The sequence below is a fragment of the Saccopteryx bilineata genome, chromosome 1, assembly GCF_036850765.1.
Source record: "Saccopteryx bilineata isolate mSacBil1 chromosome 1, mSacBil1_pri_phased_curated, whole genome shotgun sequence".
NCBI classification, from domain to species: domain Eukaryota; kingdom Metazoa; phylum Chordata; class Mammalia; order Chiroptera; family Emballonuridae; genus Saccopteryx; species Saccopteryx bilineata.
In genome coordinates this window covers 315,007,903-315,031,696 of record NC_089490.1, presented here as the reverse complement: position 1 = coordinate 315,031,696, position 23,794 = coordinate 315,007,903, and the positions used below count along the sequence as shown (strand labels likewise).

Below are 23,794 nucleotides of genomic sequence, written 5' to 3'. Positions count from 1 at the left end.
CATACATAATATAAGTTTAATAGGCAATGTAGTGTATGGGATTAATTTGAATGATGAATTTGAAAATCATTCTACATGCCACAGGCCACTAGCTCACCTGATGAATGCTACAATGGTAGGGCATTCCCTGGATGTGGCCCCTGCCCCAAATCAAGCTACTGTGCCCCAGGTTCTCTCTGCTTTTCTTCTGAGCATGTTCACCAAAGTGCTGAGGGTTGTGCACTGTGACACCCAGAAAATTAGGCGTGGGTAAGAGCTCGCCTCCAGGGGAAAGCTTGAACCAAAGGAGGAAGTAGTCAGTTGATGAATGCCCCCCTCCACCAATTCTTCATCTTCTAGAAAGGTAGAGTCTACACAACTTCAGAGGATTCTCAGGTAGATTGAAATCTGGTTGCTAAGAACAGTGATGAATTCATTAATGCAGTTCTGAAGGGCAGTTTTCTCCCTTTTATCTCCCTTCCCCACTCCCTCAATTCTGCTCCCTGGGAACCATTTCCAAATAAGCTACCCACGTGCAAGTCCCCAGATCTCTCTTTATTTACAGGAGCATTTAAATTGAGACAGTTGAGATCATTATCATCCTTATCTTTATTGAGTATTTTTCAGTATGGAAAGCACTATTAACTTCCTATATATATCATCTCACATAATCCTTACTACACTAAGATTGGTAGTATTAACTCACCTCACAGATAAAAGTCTGTAACTAAGATTAACATCTATTAAAAAAATGACCACTGGAGACATTACTTTATAATGGAAGCAGACAGTTTTTTCTCCCACAATAAGTAACAGATTCTCCCTTCAAAGTGGCTTTGGGAAGAGCTGATATTCTAGTACTGGTAGCCCACCAGAGATCACATCTTCACACTACAGAGGAAGCAAAGGGTTATAAGAATGGACTAACCTACTGACATATATATGTATGAATGAAACAGAATAAAGAGCCCAGAGATAAACTCATGCCTTTATAGTCAAATACTATTTTCCAAAAAACATAGAATAGGATAAAGATATTCTATTCAATAATTAGTGTTGGTAAAATTGGCAGATACATGTAGAAAAATGAAGGTAGACCAACTTCTTACACCATACTGAAGAATAAACTCAGAATGGATTAAAGACTAAAGTATTAAAATTGAATCCATAAAAATCCAGAACAGCACATAAGTAGTAAAGTCTCAGACATTTTTTGTTGCAATATTTTTTCTGATATATCACCTTGAGCAAGAGAAACAAGCAAAAATTTAAAAAATAGAACTATGACAAACTAAAAAGTTTTTATACAGCAAAGAAACAAAGAAAACCATCAATGAAATGAAAAAGAAAATTCACTAAATGAAAGAATATATTTGTTGATACATCTATAAGGATGTAATATCCAAATTTATAAAGAACTCATACAATTTAACATCAAGTAAAACAAACTGTCCAATTTAAAAATGAGCACAGTTCCTAAATAGACACTTCTCTAATGAGGACATACAGATGGCTAATACACATATTAAAAAAAGCTCAATATCACTAATAATTAGAAAGAGGTTATTTAAAACCAAAATAAGACATCACCTCACACCTGTCAGAATGATTGTCATCAATAAATCAACAAACAACAAGAGTTGGCAAGGATGTGGGGAAAAGCAAACCCTCCTGCACTGCTGGTGGGAATGCAGATTGGTGAAGCCACTGTGGAAAATAGTATGAAGTTACTCAAAAAATTAAAAATAAAACTGTCTTATGACCAAGTGTGAGCATTTATCCAAGGAAATCTAAAAAACTAATATGAAAAAATACGTACACCCTTATATTCATTGTAGTGTTATTTACAATAGTGAAGATTTGGAAGTAGCCTAAATGCCCATCAGTAGATGAGTGGATAAAAATATCTGTGGTACATTTACACAATGGAATACTACTTTATGGAAAGAAGAAGTAAATATTACCTTTTGCAACAGCATGGATAGACCTTTAGATCAGTATGCTAAATGAAATAAGCCAGTCAGAGAAGACAAGTACCATATGATTTCACTCATATGTGGAATCTAATGAACAAATGAATAGAGAACAGGCTGACTACTGTCCATGGAGGGGGCAGAGATGGATCAGGGGGGTGGAGGGATTTAGCAAAAAAGGAAAAAAAACAAAAGAGGGAGAGATAATGGATCACTTCAGCTACCAGTGCCTGTGTTACGGGAAAGGGGACTTGGCCCTTTGAGTTTGTCTAGGCCAGCCAGTAGTGTGTGGGCTCTTGATTTCATGTAAGAAAGATTTCACAGTATAAGCTCTAGTGATTTTGAGCATATGTTTATTAAAGCTGGGGATAGTGAAACAAGAAAGAGCTAGAATAGAAGTAACAGGAGAGAGACTGGAATTAGTTGCTTTGGCTCTTGAGAAGACTTGTGGAGAGAAATGAGGCGATACTGGTAAGTCAGAGCAAAGGAGACTTGGAGGCAGGTTCAGGGGCATTACCCCAGCATAATATTCCACAGTACACTGTCTCTCTTGCTTGCAAGTCTTATGGGGACCTTTAGAGTTTAAGACATGCATGTTTTTGGGCAAAAAAAAAAAAAATCAGCTTTCCAGGTGTGTTCTTTTAGGGTTGTGGTGTCCACTGATTGATTGGCACCAGGACAAGGAGTGATTAGTCATTGCAGGTGATCTTGAAGTCAGCAGTAGAGTCACTTGTCTGCTTTTGCTGCTTTTCTACGCCTGCAGCTGAAACACAACAGAAACCTAGATGTATTTGATACAAGTTAGAACTTTGTTTTCCTTGATGTTTAATGTTTAAGGGCTATATTCTATACCCCTTAAAGGGATGGGGAGGTCTACAACACATAAAGAGCAAGGTGCAGAGTGCAGGAGAGAAAAGTTAGGGGAGAGTCCAAACCATATAACTATCAATATGAAGGGCCAAGGGGCCCACACAGCATGACCAGTAATATGTTAGTGGAGGAAAGGTTACCCTTAGGGGTGAGGTCCTTCTTTTCTAATATTTTCCCATTGCTAGACACCTGGGGATTTCCACCCTGGTGACCTGTACCTGGCCCATCTTTCTTGCTCTGACTATGTCTGTCTAACTGACCACCACATGTGGAACTGGGTTCTTAGAAGGATTGGTGGAAGAGAGGGTAGTCTTCAGGGGCCTACCCACAGACTGGCACATGCAGGAGGACAATACTGCACAAAATAAGAAACAAAAGAATTAGAAAAAAAGAATTCATGTGTAATTTAATGCAATGCAATTGATTAATGCACACTTAATTTTATAATAAATTTGCTCCCTGACACTTCTAACATCACTATGTATTTTAAAAAGGACATTAATAGAATGATGAGATAGAGCAGGGTGTAGGTAGAAAAAGAGCTATGTCTAGCCTAGAGACAAGAGAACATGCACTGGAGCCACATAGGAACAAGGTCCGAGGCTAAGACAATAGGAAGCTTTTTCTAACCAGACAAGACAAATGAACATAACAGGAACTGATCTCAGGATAGGGGGACTGCCAAGACTTTAAGTTGAAGCACTGGACCTTACTTTATTACAGCTTTATTTTTAATGTAAGTGCAGGGTCTTCTTCAAAGAGATAGTTAATAAATATCTGGCAGGCATGGTATCCTTTCCCAATAATAAGATCAATCAAGACTCGAGCCCTATCCATGGCTGTGTTATTCTCATCTTTCACTTGACACATCTCCTCCTAGTTAATCATTTTGCCCTGCAACAGGTCATCCAACAAGGCATTTATGTACCATGTCCCACTGAACAAATAAACAGCCTCCTCTTCTGAGTCAGGATGTTGTCTGCAGGTACATAACAATTTCCTAAGTAAACACAACAATTGTCTTCTCAATTTACAAACAAGAAAGCAATAATTTGCCTGAGCAGGCAGTGGTGCAGTGGATAGAGCATCAGACTGGGATGCAGAGTACCCAGGTTCAAGACCCTGAGGTCGCCAGCTTGAGTGTTGGCTCATCTGGTTTGAGCAAGAGCCCATCAGCTTGAACCCAATGTCACTGGCTCCAGCAAGGGGTTGCTCGGTCTGCTGGAGGCCCACGGTCAAGGCACATATGAGAGAGCAATCAATGAACAGCTAAGGTGTTGCAACGCGCAATGAAAAACTAATGATTGATGCTTCTCATCTCTCTCCGTTCCTGTCTGTCTGTCCCTGTCTATCCCTCTCTCTGACTCACTGTCTCTGTAAAAAAATAAATAAATAAATAAAATTAAAAAAAAAATAAAGCAATAATTTGAGTAATTTTCAATCAAACTTTTCTCTCCATGGGGTTCAGTAATCTACAGCCATAACCCAATGCCTTTGAATCTTGAGACATCTACTTCATAGAATCTTTCTTTTTTTTTTTTTTTTTTGTATTTTTTTTTTTTTGTATTTTTCTGAAGCTGGAAACGGGGAGAGACAGTCAGACAGACTCCCGCATGCGCCCGACCGGGATCCACCCGGCACGCCCACCAGGGGCGACGCTCTGCCCACCAGGGGGCGATGCTCTGCCCCTCCGGGGCGTCGCTCTGCCACGACCAGAGCCACTCTAGCGCCTGGGGCAGAGGCCAAGGAGCCATCCCCAGTGCCCGGGCCATCTTTGCTCCAATGGAGCCTTGGCTGCGGGAGGAGAAGAGAGAGACAGAGAGGAAGGAGAGGGGGAGGGGTGGAGAAGCAGATGGGCGCTTCTCCTGTGTGCCCTGGCCGGGAATCGAACCCGGGTCCCCCGCACGCCAGGCCGACGCTCTACCGCTGAGCCAACCGGCCAGGGCTTTTTTTTTTTTTTTTTTTTTTTTTTTTTTTTCCGGAGACAGAGAGAAAGTCAGAGAGAGGGATAGACAGGGACAGACAGACAGGAACGGAGAGATGAGAAGCATCAATCATTAGTTTTTCTTTTTTATTTTTTTACAGAGACAGAGAGTGAGTCAGAGAGAGGGATAGACAGGGACAGACAGACAGGAACGGAGAGAGATGAGAAGCATCAATCATTAGTTTTTCATTGAGTGTTGCAACACCTTAGCTGTTCATTGATTGCTTTCTCATATGTGCCTTGACCATGGGCCTTCAGAAGACCGAGTAACCCCTTTCTTGAGCCAGCGACCTTGGACCCAAGCTGGTGAGCTTTTTGCTCAAACTAGATGAGCCCTTGCTCAAGCTGGCAAGCTCGGGGTCTCAAACCTGGTCTTCCGCATCCCAGTCCGATGCACTATCCACTGTGCCACCGCCTAGTCAGGCCATAGAATCTTTCTGATTCTAGCACTTCTCACATGTAATCTCTGAATAAAATCAGAGAGTTGATTTTATGCTTTTTCTGTTGGCTTTCTGAAAATCAGAGGTCATTCTGCTTTGACACACTCTAATTTATTAAATTCTGAAAAGCTTTGGCCGACTGGTTTTTTTTTGTTTTTTGTTTTGGAAACAACAGCTGTTGATATCCATCCTGTGCACAAGTGTTTCATCATTTCAAATTCAGATAAGACTAGCAAAATAACAAGATACTAATAGCCTCCCCCATTCTGCCTGGCCTTTACCTTTTATGTCAAAAATGCTGTGAAAGGCCACTGAGCTCCCTTCCCATTCTCCTCCTTTTCCTTCTTCACATAAACCTCTGAGTGTTAGGTTGCTCACACAAACCTTCACCAAGTCTAACAAGGAAGGCAGGCCTTTCCCAAACCATTTCCTCCCGTAAGCACTCAGACTAGAAAGGACTCACCAGCCATGGCTCCTCACTTGTCTTCGTTGTGCAGTGGAAATGGCAAGGAAGTTCGCCCTGTATTTATAAGGTGTATATAGGTGCATGCAGAGATTAAGATAATGTATTAACAAATATAACAGTTCATGAGTCAAACACTGTTTACAAACTGACCAGGGCAGGTTGGAGTAGAGACCTGTGTTCACCTGTTGAGGCTAGTTTTCTCTAAAAGGCAGGGGTGCCTCAGGTTAGCTGATTTTGACCAAGGGAATGAAGATCCAGTTCACTCTATTTTACAATTGCCTTTAGTACAGTGGTTCTTAAACTTTTTGTAGTCGGGGCACTTTTAAAATTCTACAAATAATTATAGGTGCACTATATACAAGTTTCTGAGAAATATGTTATAATAAGTCAAGCCTGACAGGGCAGTGGCACAATGGATAGAGCGTGGGACTGGGATGTGGAGGTCCCAAGTTCGAGACCCTGAGGTATCCAGCTTGAATGCAGGCTCATCTGGTTTGAGCAGAGCTCACCAGCTTGAGCCCAAGGTTGCTGGTTTGAGCAAGGGGTCAATCACTTTGCTGTAGCCCCACGCCTGCTCAAGGCACATACAAGAACATTAGCAATAGCCTTGAAGGAAAGTATCCTCAAACCTTACCTTTCTTTATAAAGTGCTTACAAGTTTTAACATCCCTTATTTTATTCTCTTTTATAAAAATGTCTCTCTAAGTTGAGACAAAATATACCTCTGTTGTATGAAGAAGAATGCTAAGTATTACAGATTCAGAGACCTGCTCAACACAAAGGCTCCCTTGCTCAACACTGGGCCCTGTGTGAGTAGAGGCTTGCTGTCCATCCAGCACTGTGACAGAAAATATGGAGAACCCGATCATATAAGATAGGACTTAGATCCTACTCTTAAGGAGTTTAAAGTAATTTGGGGGTGATAAGGCATGACAATACAGCAGAACATAGCATAAAAGTGCTATATATGAAAACGGTGAATTACCGGTAAATGTTCTGAAGCAGACAGGAAGATTTTGCACAGGTTGTAGGACCTGCTCCCAGAACCTGTAGGGTGGAAATTTCTATGTAAGTACTGGGAGAAGAGAAAAGGTTTGTAATTTGGTAACACCTAATTTTTTTCTCTAGGTACTATAACAGGTTGTTTAAGTTGGCCAACAACCCTGAGAAAATGGCATTTGTAGCTCACTTTTGCCAAAGAAGAAAAAAGGTGAATCTTTCATAAAATAAACCTCTTGTCCATGATCATTGGATCAGTAAATGTGACTTTAGGCAGATTTGATACATATTTTTAATGAAAGTTAAAGTTTGGGTACCTACTTCTATAATTGAGAATGAAAGGATTCTCTAACTCTTTTGTTATGCTCGACAAAATTCAGATGTTAATATTTTACTATGTATGAGGAATTACATTCACAAGCTGGGTTTGAATGGCACTAGAGCCAGAAGATGGGGAGGAGCACCTGGGATTTGGGGTGGACAGGAAGGTGCAGAGTGAGCAGCAGGGAGTCTGACTAAATTAGCAGACAGCCACAAGGTGTGGGGCCTGTCAGAGGCAATTTCCTATAGTGGGATAGCTGGGGAATGCCAAGGGTGAAAACTCAGCAAATGACTTGCTCTAAGCCAAAGCCTTTCAGTTAGTGGTGGGATTCAGCCGGTTCTCACAGGTTTGACAGAACCAACACCTAACTTTTTGTTGAGTTTGAAGAACTGGTTGTTAAATGGCACTAGTAGTCAGGGTTCTGTCTGCCTTGGGTGACTGAGTAGCTGCCCAATGTGGAAATCACAACTTTATATTCCTTATTCCATTTTAATGTTCATCTGCTCAACAGAGTATTTATTTTAAGCGCCTATACTAATGTTCATTCTGTTTATTGATGAAAAAAAGTTGGAAGTGAGGACGCAAATCAAGAAGCAATGTGGAAATAGCTTACATAATAGTTACATGGTTTTTGATCAGGTATTATTTAATATTATTTCATTAATATTTTAAAACTTTTGCCTGACCTGTGGTGGCGCAGTGGGATAAAGCGTCGACCTGGAACACTGAGGTTGCCGGTTCGAAACCTTGGGCTTGCCCAGTCAAGGCACATATGGGAGTTGATGCTTCCTGCTCCTCCCTCCCCTTCTCTCTCTCTCTCTCCTCTCTCTCTAAAAATTAATAAATAAAATATAAAAAAAAATATTTTAAAACTTTTTATAACATAATCTAGTTTTGTGCATGTCTTTTATTGTTTTTATTTAAGTATTAAATACATGAAATAAAGTACCTTTAGGTCCATTGTTATTTCATACTTAAAATGGTCATTAAGGCAGAGAACAAGTTGTTAAATTATTTGACTCCCACCACTGGCTCCACAGGTTCTAGCAAATTTGTCCCAGGCACTGAGGACAGCTCCATGGCCTCATCTCAGGCACTAAAATAGTTTAGTTGCTGAGCAGTGGAGAAAAGGACCCAGATGAGCAGAGCACTGCAGAGTAGGGAGTTTACCAGTGGATCCAGTTAAGGGAGTATACAGAAATCTGACTCTCTGCCACCTCATCTCTTACTTAATAAAAAAAAAAAGAATATTGTAATTTCATTGTATTCTGTGTTGTGCTATTTCTGAAAATAAATTTGCAGTCACTTTTATTTTTATTTCCCTATATGTAATTTGTCTTTTTCTCATGGCTTAAAATAATCTTACTGGATTTTGGGATTAGGATTCATTGAGTTCTTTAGTTCTGTGAGTTCATATATTTTATCAATTTTGAAAATATGCCCATCATTATATCAAGACTTCTTTCTAAAGTATTGCTCTGGAAGATTTAATGTAGTTTTTATTCCAGGATTTTTGTCCAACTATGTTGCAGTAATATGAGGTTATAGTAATTAAAAATATAGAAATATAGAAAATATGGGAGATATATAATAATAATTAGGATATAATATTGAAAGCAATTAAAGAAATTAAGTAAAGTTATGCTGTCTGGATAGAAATTAATATAGTGTGTTCAGATATGATAAACAGGCTCTGCCTTTCGTGCAGGGCTCAGTTAGTATGTGTGTGAAGTGATATATAGATAAGAAGTGGCTTGATGTCATAACTGTGTGGATTGACGAAGGCAGGAGGCTCCCCTAAAAACATCTTAAAAGTAGCTTGATATAACATTTCAGTAGATTAACATAAAAAGGGCTCCCTTCGAGGAACTCCCTAAAAGGTGGTTTGAGATGACAATCTGTAGATTGACATCTATTAGAAGGCATTGGCCAGAAAATGTACTAAAGCTAAGGGGCCTCCCTGCGGCAATAATCACCCAGACTCCAACGTGAACATGGACAGTCTCCACATGCTTTGTCCAAAGACAACCAAGAGGAGCATGTCAATGGAGCCCTTTTAAACTGTACCCAGGCACCCCAAAAGTATTTGTGAGTAATAAACTGCCTGTGTAATTCCTGCAACTAACTTGTGTGTTGGTTGTGTCTTTCCCCCAGTGGCAGTTGGTCACTGATAAGTAGAATCCTCATAGCCGCCTCAAGAGTAGTCTTGAAAAGACTGCAAGCCTTGCTAATAAGAAGGAGTGTCCCATGGCACAAGGAAGTCGAATCAGGGATGCCTGATCAACGTAGAGCTTGAGCTCTACTGGGACAAACTACAAAAACATGACTTAGTGTTCTGAGTGTTCACTGAGCCCCATCCATTCATCATGGTTAAATTCAAACATCTACTAACGCTGTGTGAATCATATGGATTATTGATGTTACAATTCCTGATCATTCCATAAAAGTGTAGGTCAATACTCTTCCAAAGACTAAGGAGGACCATTCTATAGTTATTTGGAAGTGTATTATCTCCTTCACCACTGGAATTTCATTTTTCATACTTTAGCTGCCTCAACTTACCTAAAATCAATCTCTTCCTTCTCAACTCACAGAGACTGTCATATTTTGCTTGTTACTCGTTTCTATATTGTGTAACAGAAATTTTGACCAAGCATAAAATTGTATGTTGTAGTTGTAATTTTATGCTTTATCTTATTTGTTTCCCTTCTCTAAGCAAAAGCAGGCTGATACTTCTCATTATCCAATACATAAAAAGAACTGTTTCAAAATTTTTGCAAAATTTTTGAATTGTTTATGGTGGAAATACAATACCAGTTACTAATTAATAGCCACATGACAAATTTTTATTTTTGATAGATACTAGAAGCAAGAATAAAATAATAAATACTAAATATTCTAAAGTTCATTTATACATAAATTGTCATCATTCTGTTCCTTACTTTAGTCAATATGCTACTCAGCAATAAAAAGGAGCAAATTCCTGATACATGTAGGTAATAACATTGATAAATAATTTCTGTTTTTATTATGAGTGAAAGAAGCCACCTACAATAGAATACAGAATCTATGATTCTAATTATACAAAGTTCTAGAATAGGAAATACTAATGCCTTTTAATAGGAGTCAGATAACTATTTCTGAGGAGGAAGTGGAGAGAAGTTGAGTGCAAAGGCCGTGAAAGGACATCATGGGGTGATAAAAGTTCAGCATCTAAATGGTGTTATTCTACATTATACATCTGTCAATAAAATCATATAATATCCTAAATAGAAATATATTTTATGTTATGCAAATTATACCACAATAATGTTAATATTTAAAAACTAAAATCAGTGATTGTAATGATAAATTGAATGGGATTGGATTTTCTGTCCTTGTATTTATGAACATACTCAAGTCTCAAAAAATCAGAGAAAGAGCTTTCTGTACTGACTGAAATAGAATTACCTACCATTAGATGGAGATTTGTGGACAGAATGGAAACAAATTATAGAAATAATATGTTTATGTACTCAGATATGTACCTAGAAAATAGTATTATATAGATAAAATCTTTATAAAATAAATTAATGGAACAGTTCAATTACAAGTAGTGTTTTAAAGGAAGCATACTTATTTAAAATCCTCATATCAGAATTTCCTGTGATAGCCTGTACACCAAAATAATTTTTAATAACAGTAGATAATATGAAAAGTTTTTACATAGAAGGCAGAAGACCTCTGTGTTTGTTGTGTTCTGGTTGTGTCATTTCCAATGCCTAGAAAGCTACTTACACAGTCAGCTTATTTATTTCTTGTTTTTCTGTATAATTTTAGAGCCATTAGGATATTTTGGTAAATACATTTTAGTAAGAGCACTAACCATCCCATGTTAACTTATTTTTTTATTTGTCTAAAACCTTATCTATAGCCTGATCAGGTGGTGGCGCAGTGGATAGAGCGTTGGACTGGGATGCAGAGGACTCAGGTTCGAAACATTGAGGTCACCAGCTACCTTGAGTATTGGATCAACTGGTTTGAGCAAGGCTCACTAGCTTGAGCCCTAGGTCACTGGCTTGAGCAAGGAGTCACTCCATCTGCTGTAGCCCCCAGGTGAGGCACATATGAGAAAGCAATCAATGAACAACTAAGGTGCTGCAACAAAGAATTAATGCTTCTCATCTCTCTCCCTTCCAGTCTGTCTGTGCCTATCTGTCCCTCTCTCTGTCTCTGTCACAAAGTATAAATGATATAAAAAAATAAAAATAAAATCTTATCTATATATAGCTTATCTACACGGACTTTGAGATTCAACAGCCACTGGTATCAACTTTCATTCATTAGCTGTAGACCTTGGGCAATTTATTTAATGTCTTTATGCTTTGGTTTACTCACCTGTATGTATGTATGTGTGGGTGGGATAGAGGGTGTTCATAATTGTTCTTACATCCTAGAATGGAATGGTATGGGTAAAGGCCATGCCACAGTGCCTTCTGCGTACAGTAGTCATGTCAGGAGCTGTATTTCAAAAGCCAATGATGTCAAAATATATTTCTTTATGAAGTGCTTCCAAATGTTTCATATACTTTCTTTCATGGTCTTTCATGACAACTGTTATTTAAGTTAAACAGCTTATATAAGCATTTATTCAATTCATGAATTAAAAAAAAGGTAAAAATATTGTTCCAGAAAATCAGCAGACACGACTTAAAGAACTTCAGTGAAAAGCATGCTCTCTGCTTCATTCAATTCAGTCATGTACCACATAACAGTGCTTCGGGTAATGACTGACAGCATATATGGCACTGGTCTCATTATATTATAATGGAGCTAAATTTCCTGTAAGAAATGGAAGGATATGTGGTTCAGAAAAATTTTTTTTTAATCTTTAAATTATGATTGACATACAATATTATATTAGTTTTAGGTACATTCTGTGATTACACATTTATATAAGTTTATCCTCATAAATCTAGAAGTGATTACTCCCATAAATCTAGTATCCACTTGACATCATATATATATATATATATATATATATATATATAATTATTACAGTATTATTGACTATAGTTTGTATGCTGTACTTTACATCCCGGTGACTATTCTGTAACTACCAATTTGTATTTCTAAATCCCTTCACTATTTTTAGCCATTCTCCGAACACCAGTTTTATCTGGCTACTGTCAGAATGTTCTCTGTATCTGAGTTTTTTCTGTTCTGCTTGTTTGTTTATTTATTTTTTGATTCTACCTATGAGTGAAAACGTACAGCATTTGCCTTTCTCTGTGTGACTTACATCACTTAGCATAATACCCTCTAGGTCCCTCTTCATTGTCTCAAGTGAAAATATTTTATTCTTTATTATAGATGAATCATGTGTCCTTGTATATCAGCACCCCTTTTATTTGTGTATTCATATAAAGATGGACACTAAGGTTTCTTCCATATCTTGGCTATTGTAAATAATGCCACAATAGCATATGAGTGTATATATCTTTTTGATTTCATGTTTTTGGTTTCTTTGGATAAATACACAGTCAAGTTGTTGGGTCCTTTCTTAGCCTTTTGTTATAGTCCTTTTTTTTTAAGTCTTGTTTCTCTGGTAGAACTATTGCTTTGCAATATATATTTTTTTAGTTTTTATTTTCATGGAATTTTTTTTCAATTCCTTTACTTTCATTTTGACTATATCATTGGATCTGAAGTGGGTTTCTTATAGAGAGTATATGTAAGAGTCTTTTTTTGTTATGCATTCAGTCACCCTGTCTTTATAAATTTCTTTTTAGTTTATTGATTTGAGAGAGAAAGAGAGAGAGAGAGAAAGAGAAATCAATATGTTGTTCCACTTATTGAAGCATTCATTGGTTAATTCTTGTGCTGTCCTGACTGGGGATAAAACTTACCTTGGCATATGGGGATGATGCTTTAACCAACTAAGAACTTGACCAGACCCACCCTATGTCTTTTGATTATACATTTAATCCAATTGAATTTAAAGTAATTGTTGATAAATACACATTTATTACCAGATTATTATTTATATTTTTGATCTGCTTCTGTTTTTCTTCTTCTTTTTCATGAAGACCTTTTGTGTAGTACTGTTTTGGTGGTGATAAATTCCTTTAGCTTTTTCATGTCTGAGAAGTTCTTTGTATTTCCTTTGACTCTAAATGATAGTAATGTTGGGTAGCATAATCTTGGTAAGAGGTTTTTACTTTTTTCATCACTTTGAATATTAACGCTAATTCCTTCCAACCTGCAACCTTTCTATTGAGGAATCTGCTGAAAGTCTTATGGGAGCTTCCATATAGGTAACTAACTGCTTTTCTCTTATTGCTTTTAAGATTCTCTGTTTTTCTATAACCTTTGTTATTTTAATTATGATTTGTCTTGATGTGAGCCTCTTTGGATTCATCTTTGTTTGAGATCTGTGTTTCCTAAACTTGTCTGTTTTTATCACCAGTTTAAGAAAATTTTCCACAATTATTTTTTAAAATAGGTTTTCAATTTTTGTTTTTGCTGTTTTCACTAGGTGTTTTTTGCTTCCTTATTTTGCAAATCACTGATTGGACGCTCTACTTCATCTATTCTACCATTACTTCCCTGGAATGTATTTTTTATTTTATCTGTTATAGTCCTTATTTCTTTTTTATGGTTTCTATGTCCTATTAATGCTGTTGAAATTCTCACTAAAGACCCTGGTCAGTTAGGTCTGTCAGTGAAGAGTGAGCTCCCAAAACAAGAAGGTTGTGGGTTCAATCCCCAGTAAAGGCACACACAGGAAACAATCAGTGAAAGCACAATTGAGTGGAACAATAAGTGGATGCTTTCTTCCCTCTCCCTCCCCTCCCCTTCTCTCTCTGTCTCTTTAAAAATCAACAAAAATTAAGCTCTGGCTGGATAGCTTCAGTTGTCCCTGAGCCCAGAGCTTGCTGGTTTGATTACCCAGTCAGGGCACGTACAGGAGCACCTCCATGTTTCTGTCTCTTTCTCTCTGCCTCTTTTTCAAAAATAAAAAAATGAAAGAGAAAATTCTGACTAAATTTCTTGAGCATGCTTATAATCAATGTTTTAAACTCTGTATCTGGTGGTATGCTTGCCTCCATTTTATTTTATTCTTTTTCTAAAGATTTCTTCTGTTCTTTCATGTGGGACCTGTTTCTTTGTCTCATAATTTTAGCTACTTACCTGTGTTTGTTTTTATGTATTAGATAGAGCTGCTATGTGTCCCAGAGTTGTTAAAGTGGCCTTATGTAGTAGTAGTCTTATATGGCCCAATGTCACAGACTCTCCAGTCACGTGAGCTGGGTGCTCCATTTGCACCCTTCCTGTGGGCAGTGCGCACCCTCAAGCTACAGTGGAGCCTTGATTGCTGTTGGCATGTTAGTAGGAGGGATTGACCCCGAGAGCATCACCTGTGAGGACTAGGTACAACTACAGCTGGAGGAGCTGCTGTGGAGGAGCTGACACCAAGAAACAGGATTTGCTACAGCAGCACTCTGATACCCAACAAGTCTGCCCCTAGTGTGTCATTCATGGAGGTGGTTATGTTGTAATTTGGCATGTTGTGAAGCTTTCCGCTGGGTACACTGGGTCTGAGGCTTACCAGGAGATGCAAAGCAAGGTCAATTACTGCCTGATCCCCGTTAAGGAACACTTGGAATGAGCTACAAAAAGATCTTCAGATGTCTGCTACTTGTGCTGGGCTTAGAGGTACCTGGGAGAGGCCATGTTGCAACCCCATATGTCTATGGCATCTTTTGATAGGCTGCCCTAGTGCTGGGGCTCAGAGTAAGTAAGTTTAAGTAAGTCAGTGTGTGGGCCCTTTAACAGAAATGCCTGCGACTCCAGAAGCTTGTTGTCTCATTCAGCCACAATCCTTGCTGTTTTTCACAGCCAGCAGTGATGGGTATTTCTCATCCTGGCACTGTAAATCTAGGCTGGGGATTCTGGTGGTAGGGGGAGGTTGAACACCTGCCTCCTAAGGAGGGACCTGCACAGCTGAGATATTTCTCTCAACGTTTAACCATCACATGTGGTTGTGGGACCAGCATGTTCCATGTCTCTGACCCTCCTACCAGGTTTAGCATAGCTTCTTCTGAATATCACTAGTTATAAAACTACTGTCTAGCTAGGCTCCACATGGTTCTGAATGAAGATTATGCTTTAAATTAATTGTAATCTTGATGTAGTTGTGGAAGATCCCAGGTACCACATTCACCTATGCTGTCATCTTAACCAGAAACCCAGAAGGAGTCTTTGTTGTTTGTTTGTTTCTTTTTTTATTTTCTCTGACAATAGCCATATCTGTTGAGCTTGGCAATGGATTTCCTCTCACTCACATGAACTTACTTTTGGGTATACAGACTACATCCCAGTTAGTGAGCCACTGATCTATTTCAGCACAGAAGAACTAACTGCCCAGTGTAAAATCCAGAAGGTGTTACATTTCTCCCAGATCTAGGTTGATGGTCTTCAGAATACATTGTATAAATTTTTTGTTGAGGACTTAAGATCCTCTACAAGAAAACAGTTCCACAGGAGCTATCTTAGCAAGTATTAAGTGCTTTTTTCTGCTTTAATAATAGTTTTCTGTGGTAGTGTGAGCCAGCCTGTCACTGAACTTTGGAAGTATTTTCAGGCTGCAATGATTGTCAAGAGTAGATAGGTTTTATTTCTTCTATCAATGCAATGCCAGAGAGAGACTTTAGTGTCAGAAAAGATAACTGGAATCAAAATAAATTTAGTTACCAAAGTCAAAATGTTGAGTCTGAGAGCCCTGGCCTGCTAGCTCAGCGGTAGAGCATCAGCTAGGCATTTGGAATTACCATGTTTGATTCCCAACCAGGGCACGCAGGAGAGGCGCCCATTTGTTTCTCCACCCTTCCCCCTCTCCTTCCTCTCTGTCTCTCACTTCCCCTCCTACAGCCAAAGCTCCACTGGAGCAAAGTTAGTTAGGGCACTAAAGATGGCTCCATGGCCTCCACCTCAGATGCTAGAATGGCTCTGGTTGCAATGGAGCAATGCTCCAGAGGAGCAGAGCATCACCCCTGGTGGGCATGCTGGGTGGATCCTGGTCGGGCGCATGCAGGAGTCTGTCTCTCTGCCTCCCTGCTTCTCACTTCAGAAACACACACACACACACACACACACACACACAAAATGTTGAGTCCTCACAGTTCTATACCTTCTCCATGTTAAACATCCTCTTTTTTGCAATTACCACAAAGTGTCTTAATCTGACCACTGCTTTTATCTGCAATAGCCAAAACCACATTGCCATGACTATCCCTTATGTTTATCTTTTCATCTTGAGTTCTTACTTTTAATGATATTCAGGCACTATTATGGTGACCCATGCCTTACCCAGCCAGTTTCTCCTCACTATTTCTAATCAATTCAGCCTACATTTCTGTTCATGGAATAGCACTGACGTTTCAAACTTCTATTTCTGACACTGTATGAAAGAAGCAGGGAGAGGGCTTGTGAATCAATGTTTATATTAATAAAATCAATGGTAGTGCACAGTAATGTCTAGGTCTTTACATCACTCACCACTCACTCAGTGGACTCACCAGGGCAGCTTTCACTGCAATAAGTTTTATTCATGGGCAGTGGCCTATAGAGGTATATCATTTTTCAAAATTTTTATACACATCACTGTAGGTTTTATACACTGAAATATATTTAGATACACAAATACTTACCATTGTGTTGCAGTTGCCTAAGGTGTTCAGTACAGTAACACACTGCACAGGTTTATAGCCCGGGAGCGAAAGTCTGTGCCAAATAACATAGATGTGCAGTAGGCTGTACTATTTAGGATAGTATGAGTGTGCTCTGTGATGTTCACACAATGACAAGATCACCTAATGATACATTTTTCAGAATTATCTCCTTTATTCGGGAGCGCATGACTAGACTTGCTCATTGGGAGCGTCCTCCTCCCCAGCCGGGCACTGCTTTAAGAAATTAGTATAAAAGCATTGAATAGGAGTATTCCTTATTTTTATGGAACTAAAGATAATTTAGGGAGATATAAATGGTGAAAAGAATTATAGTGACAATAAATGAGGGCAAAGATAAATGTGCTGTGAGATATCAGAAGAGAAGTCAGTTAAAGATGACACTGAACAATCGGGGAAGGCTGCACAGGCAGGAGAGATGGCTTTTGGACTAGCAATGGGGGGAGAGAAGATAAATACCTTAATGAAGCATTTATGTGTTCTAGGTAGTGAGATAGGTATTTTCAACAATACTTAAAAATTATTAGCTCAATATTACAGATTTTGAAATTGAAGCTTAAAGGGGCTAAGTTTCTTTCCCAGTAGCAGAGTCCATGAGTGCAACGTGTAATCAGATTGCTTTCCTCTTCTGTCAATGGTTTTGTTTGTTTTGAGATGAAAATAATCTAATGAGAAGAGTAATATAAACAAAATGCAGAGGCCAGGATTATGATCAAAATGTTTATATCAAAGGATGCTTTTCTGGATCAATGGGAAGTGAGTTTTGAGAGAAATATTGTGTCAGATTATGATTTACAGCAGTAAAACTCAGTGAGGAATTTAAACTGTGGGACAGGCATTAGGGAGAAAATTTAGCTCCTTGAGTAGAACACTCATGTGAATATATCTCTAAAGAAGCTATTTTATATTGAGTATTGAACGAGAACTAGACCTTGGAGTATTTGATCAATATCAGTCCTGCAAGTGAAAACTTTTGAAAATACTAATATTCAGGCTTACTCCAGGTTATTAAATCAGAATGTTTAGGTATGAGGTTCCAGGCTATGAATATACATAGAAATAATCCTAGGTGGTTTTGATATATATCCTCTTGTGAATGTTATTGCTGAACATCTTAACCTGTTATCAGGGACAACTAGAAGCTCTCTGAGACCCCCTTGTACCATAACATTGGGATTTGAGGCATTGCTGGTCTCATATGAACCAGGATATGGACCCTGAGTGGCCAGGATATTGAGACCAAGAGATATGATGGGAGCTCCTGGGAGTCAGGGTTGTCTGGGAGAAGATACTTCAGAGGTTGTGAGCTGAAGAGAAGCAGCAAAGAGCTTGTCTGGACTAACATTTTCCCAAGAGGTATGTAGTCTCCAAGCATCAGATTTTTATACCAGCAGTATTATAAAATACTGACCTATGGAACCTCTACAGAGTGGAAAGACTGATCTTAGAATCACATTGGTGTCAAATTCTTGTGGAGGGATGAATGTGATCTTGAATCCAGAGTGTCACCTGTGGGCAAACCAGAAGGAATCCTTCTCTAATTTCAGTCCTAGGTCTTTTACTCAAGAAAGAGCCATATCACAGGTGAAGTTCATAAACATACTAAAAATCAAGCCACTATGAAAATATATCATAATAAAACAGCAACTACAAATTGACCTCCCCAAGGATAAGCAAATGTTAGTTTGATCAAATATAAAGTATAGAATGGCAATGAAAGAGGAGTTCAAATAAAGAAAGAAAAAAATGCAATTGTCATATAGTAGGGATAATCAGAGCTATTTATTAATGGAAGTATATCAGTTGTAATTAATAGGGGTTAGGTTGAAAGGAAGATACATAAAGTTTGTGATAGCATAAGTGATTGGAAAGATATTTTCAAACAATTTGTCTAGAATGTTATTAAAACAGAGATGAGGAGCTTGGAAATATGAAGATGGGGTTTAATGATATGAAGACTAGAATGAGAAGCTCTATATATATATCTGATTAAAATTTCAGAAAGACATAATTGAGAAAATGGAAAAGAAAACAATATTGAATGAACTTTCTAGAACTGAGAAAAATATAAGTCCACAAAATTAGGAAACACAATATATCCCAGCAAGATAAATTCAAAGAATAACAGCTTTATGATAGCCCTTGAGTGAGCCATTATTATGAGTTGTATTGTGTTCCACAAAATAAAGGATTTGCAAAAGTAAGTTTATACTTGTTTGTATAAAAAAAGACATGTATATTGAAAACATAGACATGCAGAGAAAATGTAGCAATGATTATGAAGTCAGAGTTTGAAGATGTGCAAGTATAAACCAATGAGTGTCATGTATTGCTGGGATCAACCAGAAGCTGGCAGAGAGAATATGGCCCTGTTCACACCTTGATTTCAGACTCTTAGACTTCAGATCTGTAAAAGAATGCATGTCTGTTTTAAGCCTTCCAGTTTGTACTATTTTGTTACTGAAGCTCTAGAAAGGGAATGTAGGCATAATTTGTTTCTTTGCAGATTAATCTCTGAGAAATGAACTACATTGTCAGAATGACTGAGGAGCAATCTCAGCCTCATGGATTTTTAATGGGTTAGAACAGAAATCAGAAATCGGTGACCTACAGTCTCCATGATGAGTGAAGATATCTTTTCTCTGACCCCCACAGCTAAAATTTATTTTGGTTTGTTTAACAGGCATTTGTAATTGTGAGATTTTAAATAAAATTTTGGATTAAAGTCCTTTCTTACCTGACTTTCTACATGGCAATACTTATCTAAAAAAGTCCATAATGCTACAGTCATGATTCATATGCTCTTCCGATTTTCCCTGTCCTTATATAACCTGATAAACTTATTTATGTTTTTTGCCAAGACTCTAGTGTATTAACATTTCTGGCCTCTGTTGGAAAGATTACAGGTTAAACTTTTGACTCAGCTATTTTTTTATAAATAAATTTTTATTAATTTTAATGGGGTGACATCAATAAATCAGGTTACATATATTCAGAGAAAACATGTCCAGGTTATCTTGTCATTCAATTATGTTGCATACCCATCACCCAAAGTCAGATTGTCCTCCCTCACCTTCTATCTAGTTTTCTTTGTGCCCCTCCCCCTCCCCCTTCCTCTATCCCTCCTTCCCTCCCCCCCTCCTATAACCACCACACTCTTATCCATATCTCTTAGTCTCATTTTTATGTCCCACCAATGTATGGAATCATGCAGTTCTTGTTTTTTTCTGATTTACTTATTTCACTCTGTATAATGTTATCAAGATCCCACCATTTTGTTGTAAATGATCCGATGTCATCATTTCTTATGGCTGAGTAGTATACCCTAGTGTATATGTGCCACATCTTTATCCAGTCTTCTATTTTTTTTACAGTGATTAAAGCCTTTAAGTCAAACTCTTGGCCAATACAACAACAATCCATAAAAGAGTAGTGTACTTAACATGTTCACCAAGTGCAAGTTGGCACTAACACCATTCCAAATCCCTACAAATGCAACCCAACCCCAGTTCAGTCTGTTAGGAGCTGTCACAGGGAGCAGGAGTCCAGGAAAAGTCCACATCCAGGAAAAGTCCACATGGCACTAGAATTTTTGTCACAATTCTATACTTTGCAGCTCACGTCCAAGTCCCAATGACTGCTGCTTCTAGCTGGTAATGATTCAGGTAGACTGGAAAAGCCATCTGCAGCATGTGTGGAGATGGAGCTTCTGTTATCCTCTGCCTGGAGAGATGAGACCAGGGTGCTTTTCCCTGCAACTGTGGCGTGGTAAAGAGAACCTTGGGATACACTAAGCTGGGTTGCAAAGGTAAATCCATAATAGAAGTTGGCAAAAGGGGGAAGAGAGCTCTAAATTAGGAGTAGGTCCCAGCCTGAAATATGAGTCGGGCATTGAGATAGGAGGAATAAAGGAAACACTATATATTAAACAAAGCAGCAGAAAATAGGACAATCAACACCCACAACAGAGATCTTCAAGACTCAGCTATTTTTAATACTCTCAGCATTACTCTGGGTAATTATTGACATGATTGGTATTTAACTCAAGTGTCAATTTCCTTATCTGTATACTACCTGCTTTGGAGAGTTGTTGAATTAAATTTAATGCTTGAAATTCAATATCTCTTGGTAAACAATAGACATCCAGTAATGTTAATTATTACCTTAATATAATTCTTCAAGTATCTATAATAGCATTAGAATATGAGAAGTGTCATAAGAGAAAAACAACATATTTCCTTTTATTAGTTTTTAAAAATGTGAACAATTACATCCATTTCAAGGATGGGGAGAGAGTGTAGTGACATGAAGATTATGTTGATTAAAAAAGAAAATAAATTAGGGCATAAATAATATAAATTTAATAAGCAACATAGTGTATGGGATTAATTTGCACGATGGATTTGAAAATCATTCTACATGCCACAGGTCACTAGCTCACCCGATGAATGCTGCAATGGTAGGGCATTCCCTAGATGTGGCCCCTGCCCCAAATCAAGCTACTGTGCCCCAGGTTCTCTCTGCTTTTCTTTCTGGGCATGTTCACCAAAGTACTGAGGGTTGTCTGCTGTGGGCATACACACCCAGAAAATTGGGGGTGGGTAAGAGCTTGCCTCTAGGGGAAAGCTTGAACCATAGGAGGGAAGTAGTCAGTTGATGAATGCCCCCCTCCACCAATTCTTCATCTTCTAGAATGGTAGAGTCTACACAACTTCAGAGGATCCTCAAGTAAATTGAAATCTGGTTGCTAAGAACAGTGATGAATTCATTAATCCAGTTCTGAAGGGCAGTTTTCTCCCTTTTATCTCCCTTCCCCACTCCCTCACTTCTGCTTCCTGGGAACCATTTCCCAATAAGCTACCCACGTGCAAGTCCTCAGATCTCTCTTTATTTACAGGAGCATTTAAATTGAGACAGTTGAGATCATCAACATCCTTATCTTTACCGAGTATTTTTCAGTATGGAAAGCACTATTAATTACCTATATATATATCATCTCACATAATCCTTACTACACTGAGATTGGTAGTATTAATTCACCTCTCAGATAAAAATCTGTGCAAAATTAATTACAGATATAACCACACATCTAATAATAAGGATGAAACAAAGGTGGATCTGAATGTATATCCAGATTAGTTTAATTCCCAAAATTCTATCTAAACTGAGTACTAGATTTATTTATTTTTAATAACTTATGCATCTCAGTACAACTTTTTTTACCTTAGATTTTAAAGCCTGAAACTATGTTCTTAATATGTCTATTAGACTGATTCTCCCAGTTCTCCACAATATTTACTCACTAACTTTAAGAAAACAATGTGCAAAATAATCCCTAAAATAATTACCTTGACTGAGTAGCAAGCTCCAAGCTTTTTGTTTTTATCTAAGAGATCTCTACAGATTTATTTGTGATTCTTTTACTACTCCTTGAAGGAGCCATTAAATGAGCAGTAAACTGCAGAAATGTGTAGGCTTATTATATGTCAATAAACAAAACCTGAAACAGCACAGAGAAGAATAAATAAAATAATATGCAAACTAAGATGCTCATTTCATCTATCTAAAACTTCTCATTCATGTTCACATAGTGCATGGCCTCCTGCCCCTTCCATTCTGGGGTTTATTGAAATCTAGGTATTGCTGACCTCAACTTGTAAAAGTTATCTAGAAAACTGCTTCCTCGAGGTTGAAGGAAAGAAAATAAATTTCCTACACATGAGCTTTGTGAATGGAATCTTCTAAGTTCATTAAACAAGTCTTCTCAGGTATTCTAGTGACTTCTTCACTCATACATGTTTTTGTTTGCTTGCTTTTATGGAACACATGCTCATACTTTGTTATCTTTCATGTCTCCTTTTATCTTCATAATCGTCTTTCTATTATTTCTACCAATCATCATCTATCTCTTTCTCTCTCTCTCTCTCTCTCTCTCTCTCACACACACACACACACACACACACACACACATGCACATACACACATATACATACACTCACTCAAAACCTGTATCCCCACTCTCCTCCAAATGGTCAAAACTCTACTCTTCTTCTCCTTTAAAGAACACTAATTCAACACAGTAAGCTCTGAAAACAGACATAGCAAACACCATGTCCAGTAATAAAATATTAGATTGAATATTCACTGCCAAGTTACTCAGTCACTTGATAGCAAGAAAAATACAGCATGGAGATAACGTTCCAAGAAGCATTGGACACAGTCCTTGATATTCACTAGGCTATAAATACCGTTGAATACAGTGCTAAACAAGAAATTTGCAAATTTTACATCCCCAGCACTGAAGTAATAGCACTCACCCAACATAGAACTAGATAATGATGACCTTCAGTTGTTCTTAAAACTAGAAGCAGTTCCAAGCATCCCACATTTGAAAGTTTGTTTTGCAGCAATATTGGATCATCTCCTCAATCCCTAATAGTCAAAATTCACTCTTACTCTAGCAGTATTGAAATTAGCCATAACTCAGTAGAAGTGCACAAGCTCATGTATCACCCAGACCTGCTGAATCTGAGTCTTCATTTTAACAAGCTTGCTAGGTGGCTTATTTGTCCACATAAATTTGGAACACAACTCTAAATGCTTCTTTCCACTAATACCCCCTGAAATAGTACAAGATATAAGTACAAGAATTGCCAACAGCAATTCAAAGTTTCTGGACAGGCAGCAGAAAATCTTTAACACTGAAGTCATGTTTTTAAAATATTCCAGAGTCATTGAATTTGGATTCACATCAAGTTCAACTTACTCATTAAAGCAAACTGAACAAATGGTGAATGAATCTTAAATTGGTAAATCTTCTCCCTTACTCTCTAGGGTCTATGAGATATGGCAATAAGGAAGGATATGACTGAGGGGCCCACATGCAGACTTGGCTGCCCTTTGGCACAGGGCAAAAGAAAAAAAAAAAAAGGTAGTTTAAAAGGCACATGGACTATCAGAAAGGAGCCCCTTTACTAATTTCAAAGCATCTACCAAACATGTAGAAGCTGTTAGGACTCTCCAGAATCTG

The 23,794-nt window shown here is 38.0% G+C and overlaps 1 protein-coding gene across 1 annotated transcript in view; it reads right to left on the bottom strand.

Moving 5' to 3' along the window:
* Positions 1-2,581: 2,581 nt before the first annotated feature.
* LOC136320486 (caspase recruitment domain-containing protein 18-like) overlaps positions 2,582-23,794 on the bottom strand; it is a 39,394-nt gene continuing 18,181 nt past the window's right edge. Inside the window, exon 3 of the mRNA XM_066253659.1 lies at positions 2,582-2,715. The gene's annotated coding sequence lies outside the window, so the exon portion shown is untranslated. The remainder of the gene's footprint in view (positions 2,716-23,794) is intronic.